General features: G+C 42.4%; 1 pseudogene; it reads left to right on the top strand.

Annotated features, from left to right (window-relative positions):
* Positions 1–5,347: 5,347 nt before the first annotated feature.
* Positions 5,348–6,571, top strand: LOC118665074 (annotated as a pseudogene).
* Positions 6,572–8,720: the final 2,149 nt, after the last annotated feature.

Raw genomic sequence — 8,720 nt, 5'->3', positions numbered from 1 at the left:
AGACAGCCCACAAAATGGGAGAATATTTTGCAACTCATATATATGATAATGGATGTGTATCCAGATTACATAAAAAACTTTTATAAATCAACAACAATAACAAAATAATCCAATATTAAAACTAGGCAAAGGATTCAAATAGACATTTCTCCAAAAAAGATATACACATGTCCAATAAGCATATAAAAAAAGGTTCAATATCATTAGTCATTAAAGATATGCATATCAAAATAACAATGATCTACCACCTCACACCTACTAGGATGGTAATAATAAAAATGACAAGTGCTAGGGAAGACATGAAGAACTTGGAACCCTCATGCATTGCTGATAGGAATATAAAATGGTGCAGTCACATTGGAAAGTAGTCTGATAGTTTCTCAGCATGTTATGCATAGAGCACCATATGACCATCAGTTCCATTCCTACAACAAGAAAAATGAAAACATATATCCACAAAAAAAAATTGCACACAAATATTTATAGTAGCATTATTCACAGTAGCCAAGAAATGGAAACAATTCAAATGTCTATTGACTGATGACTAGCTAAAATAATATGCTATAACTATCCAATAATACTTATGCTGCCATTAAAAGGAATAAAGTATTGATATATGCTAAAACCTGGATCAACCTTGAAAACATTATTCTAAATAAAAGAAGCCACAATCAAAAGGTTATATGTGATTTTATCTATAGTGACAGAGAGTAGATTAGTGGTTGTCAGGGACTAGCGGGGAGAGACAAAAGGGAATGACTGCTAATGGGTATGAATGAGATTTTGCTGGGGAGAGATGAAAATGTTCTAGAATTAGATAGCAATGATATATGCACAATATGGTGCACATAATGAAAACCATTAAACTGTACACTTTAGAATGAACTGTATGCTATGTAAACCATATCTCAATAAAGCCGATATTTATTTTGAAAACTAAGATTTTAATATTTACTTCCATCTTCTTCTTTCATTTCCATGTACAGAGATACATCCAAAGAACCTGTATTGAAAAAATAAAATAAAATTTCTCTCCCTTTTCTTGGAATAATTAAGATATATGGAAAATTGGAATGTAATAATCAATGATTTCAAGTTTCATACATTCTTATAAAACTGTCTAATAACAACTATTGGTTGCCATGAATTTTGAAAACAAGTGTGATGGTGGAAAGGCTATGGGGTTAAATAACCAATGGAAGAGAAGGCTTGTGGCAAGCCACCTAGTCTCTCTTGGGACCCAAATTCCTCAACTGTGCAATAGGAAAGCTGGGATAGGCGACCTCCAGCATCTGCATGCTGCCATCATTTGCCCTAGAGTCGCAGCTGTGGGCAAACTACGGCCCGGAGGCCAGATCCGGCCCCTTTGAAATGAATAAAACTAAAAAAATAAATTAAAAAAAAAGACCGTACCCTTTTATGTAATGATGTTTACTTTGAATTTATATTAGTTCACACAAACACTCCATCCATGCTTTTGTTCTGGCCCTCCGGTCCAGTTTAAGAACCCATTCTGGCCCTCGAGTCAAAAAGTTTGCCCACCCCTGGTAGGGCCTACTGTGGTCGGCAATCTGTGGTTCGCGAGCCACGTGCGGCTCTTTGGCCCCTTGAGTGTGGCTCTTCCTAAGCCTTAGGAGTACCCTAATTAAGTTAATAACAATGTACCTACCTATATAGTTTAAGTTTAAAAATTTGGCTCTCAAAATAAATTTCAATCGTTGTACTGTTGATATTTGGCTCTGATGACTAATGAGTTTACCGACCACTGACAATTAGCTTTAGAATCAAGTTTTCAAATGCCTTTAATGTTTAATAAATTAAATAGTAATAAGAACTATTTTCTAACAAGAATACTTACTAAATGTGGGTAGAAGTATATGCTTTCCTTTTTCTCTTGATGGGGCCTGTGTCTTTTTATCACCAGGCTAAAAAACATATAATTCTAACCCTCTGTGTATGTATTTATATAATATTATTTGAATTTTTATGTATTCTTTGAAGGAGTCTATCCACTTAGCAACGTAGGCCTTTTAATTCTACACATACTTATGCATACTTTGGTTACATAGATTTCATTTTTCTCTGTGCAAAGTTAAAATACAGGCAGCTAATAGGAAGCAGAAGCTATTTCTGCCAGCCCTCTCCAGGGACTCTGTTCCTAAGTTAGGCAGCTATTTAAAACTGAGCAACTGTACTTTCTGTTTTTCTAATGGTTATTGTTTTTAAAAAATCATAGCACTTTAAAAAACAACAACCAAGAAGAAAGCAAACCTTCTTCAACTGGTCAGTGTGCTCCCTTGAAACACAGCGATACCCTTTGATCTATATTTGGATTTAAAAACACATTTAGACTCTTTAGGGGGCTGAGTGCTTTGCACTCTGAAAGCATGTGCTCATCTTAAGAAACCACTTTTCCCTGTCCTACTTCAAAAAAAAACAAGTATGAGGCTGGGAAGAAAAATAATTTGACCAAGAGCTGGAGGGAGAATAACCAGTAAGAAAAAACTAGGGCAAATAAAATTCCTCAAGGCTATGTCCACCCACAAGGGATCACTACATGCTTACCACACTCTTCCTGATGCCTGCAGTCACGATTTTCCCTGCCTTTCCTCTGTGTACCCACAGAGTGTTACTTGAGACTGTGCTTAATGCTCATTTTATTCTGTTGTGCATTATATTAAATACCTGTCTCCCCCATCAGAAGCACATTTTTATAGCACTGTGTCAGAATACCACTAAGTCACATTGGATAAAAACCTAGTCATTTCCCAATTTAAGCGTCTCCAAATTCTTCTAAAATGGAGAAGGATGCCTAATGGATATTTATATTCCTCGACTGGCTCCTTTAAAAGTGGGTGCTTAATACAGTTCATTGAATTGAATTTCCTTGTGATATCATTTAGTTAAAACATATGAAATGGCCATTTTCTCAGGTCAGAAGTTGATAAGAATTCCATCGCTCCAGCTCAGATGAATTTCAGAAACCTTAGTGTTAGCGTCTTCCCTCCCTGTAAATGGGCTCTCCTATCAGGCACTTTCACATTCAAGGGATTTTGTCAACATTTCATATGGCTCAATTTAATAATTTTCACTAAAGAATGTTTAATTTATGGAGGTGTATTAATTGTAAAAGCATTATCTGAACTTAATTTCCTCCTGTCTGTTAGAGATTTTACATTTAAAAACTATAACAGGGCATCAAGGGCCAGTAACTTGTGAGTGAAATAAAAGGTGGAGTAATGATTCTTAGTCTTTTGAGGTATTATAGAAACTTTGAGAATCTGACAGAAAATATGGACACCCTTCCCAGAAAAATGTGTATGTAAACACACACACACACACACACACACACACACACACACACACACACCATTTTGCATATAGTTCCATCAAGGCAATATGTCTTTTTATTCCTACCAAGCCATTAACTCCTCTTCCAGAGGATTACACTCGGAAGATGAGCAAAGTGTTGTCCAATAATTCCAGCCATTTTCCAATTTTTGAACAAGAAAAAAATGTCTGTTTTATGATCTACCCAATTCACAAATTACCAGATGGTTGCTACTATCACCAATAGATCGCCATCATCAATTCAATGCCAATAGGAGGCTTCAATTTGAGGTGTGGTGGTGGGGAAAGATTTTATTCACTGAAAACATCTCAATTGTGATATAGCTCAGTTGTGGGAAAACACGGCTTTCAGCTCATTCCTGAAACAGCACGGTTCTGAAGTGACTCAGGAGAGGCAGCCTGTGGAGGAAGTCTTGATTTTACAGCCCAGGAAATACACTCTTCAATGGAAACTGAAAGCGCGCTCCACTGAGACAGAAGTGAAGTTGGCTTATATAGAGGAGTTTGCACCCCTGGTCCCTGATTGGTTCCTTCTCATGTAAATGAGGGCTCCAAATCCTCACATTTGATTGGTCTAAAAAGCACTGTCCTGCTAAAAATGGTTGGTAAAGATGCAAATGAGGATATAGCTGTGAGACTATGATTGGACAGGGAAAGTCTCAGTCTGATTGGTCAAATTTTGATCCTGGGAGCTCTCTTATAAGGCTCAACTCAGCTGACAGGAACACAGCACAGGAGGCTTGGCAGCCCATTCTGTAGTCTTTCACTGAAATGCAGTGTGTATTAGGGCCTCTATAAACAATGGCTGTGAGACTCTGGTTATGAATTTGAGCCCAATTAACCATGAGGAGTCCTTTTTGGCAGGTATATTCTTCTCATAGTCCACACTCCTCTGCCTGTATTAAAACAATTACACTGGAAACGCATAAAATATATTGTCTAAACTGAGACACTTTTGTGGGTGAAAGGGGCATTAGTAATTACACCAAGACAACAGAACCATGATCTATTAAAAAGAAAATACCTTCATTAAATATTTGTAGCATTTATTTTTTTTAATGTATCAGACTTCTATTGTCCAGATGACCATCCCATTTCTCCGCTTTCCATAAGGCACCATTAAAAACCAACAACCAAATTTACAGCTTTTTCTTCTTCTTACATTTCAATCAGAGTAAGTCAGTTAAATTCTATAGACTCAGTCTCCTCACCAGTATATTCATAGGTGGGATATAAGCTCTCTTAAGGTTTTTAAAATTTTTCAAGCTCCATCATCCTACAAATCCAATTCAAACATGATTTTTATCAGAAATGCTTCTAAGTAAAAATTGCCTAAGCCTCCTGCTTAGAAAAAAAAAGAGATTTTTAAAGTCAAAGTATATTTGTAAAAGACAAACTTAATTGATTAAAAGTCACTAATAGGGGACCCTTTCCTCCTCCCCACGTGGGAGTCCATTCTGTGGGACTCTTTCCCTCTCCCCACCTGGGAGTCTGTACTTGTTCTTCAATAAATCTCCACCTTTGCTATACTACCCTCTGTCCGTGGATTCATTCTTCGACTCCGGTGGACAAAGAATCTGGGTCCCAGTCCAAAAATTCCGCTTCGCTACCCTGGTGTCTTCCACCTGGATTGCATCCCTGCTCACCCACCCCTACCACCTCTCCACACTCTGCTTGCCTACAAGCCACCCGGCAGGAAGTGGGAGTTCTGGGAAGAGGGAGAACCTGGACACCCTCTTACAGAGCTGATAAGAGGGGCTGCCCTGGGAGCCCAGAGCTGGGATGGAGCATCCTGAACAGCAGCCAGCCAAAGACTGGGGAGCCCAGGGACCAATTGACTAGATTGGTTTAGAGCTCTCTGCTCATTGGTGTACAAGACTCTGGGGAAGAAATGACAATCTTCGCTGCTTCAAATGACTTGGCTGTACACAGTCCAGGGAACTGAGCCCACTAAAAGCAGCTACCCTTGTTCTGCTGGTGCCTGGGACATCGTCGGATGCCCTCAGCCCCCTGTGACCTCACCACCTGGACAACTCAGCCCAGGAGGGCCATCACTACTCCCTCAAGCAGCACAAGTAACGAAGGCCTAGGTGGCCACTGCCCCCTCGGGAGAGGCCGGCATCCCCACGCACAGTGACAGCAGGTCTCCAGACAGCCCTGCAGTGGGATCCCAAAGTCAGGTCTCCCTCCCTGCAGATGGTCCCGTGGCTAGCGGTGCAGCGTCAACTGAACAGCAGGATGTGGATCGGCCTCCATCAGGCCGGCCACCTCCAAGGCCACGGCAGTGTCTGGGGACAAGAACCAGCATGAAGATGAAACCGAGGCAGGGCACAGGCAGGAGTGCAGGGAGGCCATGGCCCAGCTGGCCCACCGGCCCCAGATGCCCTGCAAACATGTTTGAGTCTCCAGAACCTAGTGTGGGCTGGGCCGTTGTGAGATTTGAGGAGGGCCCGGAGTCTTCGGATTTGCCAAAGTGACTCCTTGGTTAAGGAAGAGACACCACAAACAGTGGGTGTCCCAGACAGGGAGCAGACTTAGACCCAACTACCCCAAGTGCTGAAGCACAGCTCCCCCAAAATGTGCCTGCAGTGGGTACTGCAGATGGAGTCCGCCAGCTTGACACCATTGAAGCTGCTGAGAAATCTGAGGGTCTGGAGGCCGTGAACCCTGACACTCAAGCTTTGCCATCGGCTGAGTCCCAGGCAGTGACCGAGGGGGATTTGGTAGACTGCTCGAGAGACCTGCAGGCTCCACCGGTCCCTCCCTCCCCAGAAAGCAGTGTGCCCTGCTTGCCTGGCGCCCCCACGGTGGCCCTGGGGAGAAGGCCTCTGGACTCCCGTCTGTACATAGCCTGCGAGAAGAACGCCTACATGCGCTCCATGGCCAGCTTGCTGGGAGGGGGCGAGGGGTCCATCAGCTCCCTGGCAGACCGCCTGGTCTGGTCTGAGGTCACCATGAGCGTGGCCACTGGCCTCCCGGCCTCAGAACACAGCTCCGTGACAGACCTGGTGCACAGCCCAGGGCCCAGCCTCTGCTCGGTCTCCAGAATCGTGGGGGACGTGAGGTCGGCCTTCTCCTCCAGGCCAGTAGCTGGGATCCACTCGGTCCTTCCTCTGTCAATCGCATGCTGGAGAGGATGGAGCAGAGGACTGTGGAAGGCATCCGCTCAGCCGTGTGTTACATGACCAGCCAACTCACCCCTCTCTGGTCCCAACTATGACTAGACCCTGCACAGCAAGCCCCCAAAGGACTGGCTCAGCTGCCTCCTGAGACCCTGGGACACTCATGCCCTACCCTCCTGCCCCTGCCAGCCTGGGATGGATCTCCCCAGACCAAGCAATAAATCCCCAGCAGCATTTATTTTCTAAAAAAAAAAAAGTCACTGATAGCTTACAATCTATCATATAATCAGTGTGTAATTTTGAAGTGTAAATTGATAAAATGTATTATTATTGATAACCATATAACTAATGCTTATAGAGTATTTACTGTGCCAAGCAACGTTAACTAAGCACATCATGTATTTTCTCATGTAACTATCACAATGAGGTAGGTACCTTAGTCCCACTCTACAACAAGGAAAACAGAACTTAGATACTTGAGAGAGATGACCTGCTAGTAAATGAGAGAATCAAGGTTAAAACAGTCTGATTGCTGAGCCTAAGCTCCTGACCGCTGAACTAAGCTAAAGAATTTACCAAATAGTGTCCCTGCTTTGAACTTAGCTGTCATTCTACTTATAGGCCTGACATTAAAAAAATACCACATTTTCTAGATGTCATAACAGACATCTCTTACATAATCACTTAATTGCTTATTATCACAACGAGAGGCCCAGTGCACAAAATTCATGCATTGGGGGGGAGTCCCCACAGCCCAGCCTGCACCCTCTCCAATCCAAGACCCCTCAGGATTGTCTGACTGCCTAAACCGGCAGCTGGACATCCCTCTCACAATCCACTGGCTCCTAATCGCTCACCTGCCTGCCTGCATGGTTGCCCCTAACTGCCCCTCCCCCACCAGCCTGATTGCCCCTCACTGCCTCTGCATGCCAACCTGATCGCCCCCAACTGCCCCCTGCCTGCCGGCCTGGTCACCCCCAACTGCCCCCCAGCCGACCTAGTCGCCCCTCACTGCCCCCCCTGCCAACCTAATTGCCCCCAGCTGCCCCCCCACCGGCCTGGTCACCCCTCAAAGTGCCCCTGCCGGCCTGGTCGCCCCATGCAGCCTACTGTTCAGTCATTTGGTCGTCTCTCACTAACTCCACTACCGGCCTGGTCATAGGCAGCCATCTTGTGAGGATATGACATATTACCTCCATTTGCATAGTACCTCTTTATTATATAGGATACGTGGTAATAGTTACTCTCATTGTCTTTGAGACCAATTATCTAAGGAATACTTCATAATGGACTATGTCCTTGAATATGAAATAGTTGCAATTGTGAGGATATGACCCCACCTGAAAGAATTTTTAAATGACAAACCAAAAACTTCGCTGCATTTGTTACATGTGGTACTTAAAACCAATTTCCATAAAGTTTTTTTTAATCTTAATATATGATTTAAGTATATATAATACATATTTATATAAAACTGTCCATTTCCTTCAGAATTGAGAAAATACATCAGCACAATATATTCCTTTAAAAGACACCACCTTATATTACCTAAATACTACCTTGGAGAAAGTCACAGGCCTTTATGGATTTCTAAACCTAATGAATGATAGGTTTAATTGTCTTAATCTTGAAACCTAATATTGTAAGTTAACATGCATGATTACGATGCACATTTTCCTGGAGATATAATAAAAAGTCAAGCAAAATTTGCAATTAACCAATGTAAACAATCATTGGGTATCCACCTGTAGTTGCCTTCCTGTCCTTACATAAATCAACCAATTTTGGTATAAAAAAAGGCAGAGTGAAGTTTTTGTTGTTGTTGGTTTGTTTGTTTTTTTCCAGAATCAAAATCTTTGAAGACCCTACAAATGTTCCATTGACTTTTTAAAAAATATATATTTGTCAATGATTTCCGAGAGAGGAAGGGAGATAGAGAGATTGAAACATCAATGATGAGAGAGAATCATTGATGGGCTGGTTCCTGCACAACTGTGGATTGAGCCAGCAACCCAGGCATGTACCCTGACCGGGAATTGAACTATGACCTCCTGGTGCATAGGTCGACGCTCAACCACTGAGCCACTACAGCCAGGCTCCACTGACTTATTTTGACATTTTTCTCAACTCCAGAACATGTATTTTTGGTTGTGTAAATGCCCTGTATTCCCTACTAGATTTTAAGCATTCAACAATATGGAGAATCTCTTAAGCAAATACATGCTGCTATCTACCAAAACAACAAAA

The sequence above is a fragment of the Myotis myotis genome, unplaced genomic scaffold, assembly GCF_014108235.1.
Source record: "Myotis myotis isolate mMyoMyo1 unplaced genomic scaffold, mMyoMyo1.p scaffold_m19_p_1, whole genome shotgun sequence".
In the NCBI taxonomy this organism is placed as follows: domain Eukaryota; kingdom Metazoa; phylum Chordata; class Mammalia; order Chiroptera; family Vespertilionidae; genus Myotis; species Myotis myotis.
The sequence above is the reverse complement of the archived record's forward strand: the minus strand, read 5'-3'. Positions and strand labels throughout refer to the sequence as shown.